Source organism: Myotis lucifugus, unplaced genomic scaffold (assembly GCF_000147115.1).
Source record: "Myotis lucifugus unplaced genomic scaffold, Myoluc2.0 scaffold_395, whole genome shotgun sequence".
Lineage (NCBI taxonomy): Eukaryota > Metazoa > Chordata > Mammalia > Chiroptera > Vespertilionidae > Myotis > Myotis lucifugus.
In genome coordinates, this window is record NW_005871443.1 from 219,388 (window position 1) to 220,389 (window position 1,002).

Below are 1,002 nucleotides of genomic sequence, written 5' to 3' on the forward strand. Positions count from 1 at the left end.
GTCCAGGTCCAGGGGGGGTGGCGCACACACGCGTCGCCGTCCGACTATGCTTTGAAGTGAGACTGGTATGTAAAATAATTTGTTGGGGGGGGGGGGGGGGGGACGGTGAGCGGCGTGGGAATAAGGCGGGGCCCGGGGGAATGGAGGGGAGGGGGGCCCTGAGCGAGGGGGAGAGGGCGGGCGCCGGGTTGCACCTGCTCCGCGAACCCTGCGGAGGGCGGAGGGCGGAGGGCGGAGGGCTGAGGGAGGGCGCAGTCGTGAGGCCCTGGAGCCGGGAGCCTGGCAGGGGGTAGCTCTGCCCACGACTCCCTCCCTGCCTCAAGGGAGGGGGCGCTGGGAGCTAGGGAATGGGCACCGGGTGCAGGGTGGGATGGGGTGGAAACGGGGGTGGGGGTAGACCGGGGAACGGGGTGGGGTGCAGGGGCTTGAAGGGGGTTCAGCGGGAACCGGAGGAGGAGACCCGAGGGGCGGGATGGGGGGAGGGGGCGCTGGGCAGGATGGGGACTCAGGGCGGGATGGTGGGCAGGCGCGAGCCTCCGGCTAAGGGATGGGGGAACCAGGGGGCGGAACCGGGGCCGACTGGCAGCGCGTCCCCGCAGCCTCCAGGCCTCTTAGACCCCGAGTAAAGGCTGGAGAAGACCATCCAGGTTGGATTCCTCCGAGATTCCTTCAAGCCTCAGTGCCCAGCAGTTCCAAAGGCCAGAGTTCTGACCTGTGATACCTTTTTTATTTGCTTTATGCTGAAAAAGCAATTCTCTCTCTCTCTCTCTCTCTCTCTCTCTCTCTCTCTCTCTCTCTCTCTCTCCCCTGCAGCCTACAGTTCAGACCTGAGAACCTGCCCTGTTCCTTCCTGCCTTCCCTTCTCCACCCAACCACAACTGCAGGGAGCCGGGCCTAGGAAAATGGCAACTGCCAGGAGCCGCGGAGTCAGAACTGGCCGGCCTTGGCTATTATAGCCCAGCAGTTGGAGGGATGTGCCGCGCCCCGTAGTGTTGCCATCTG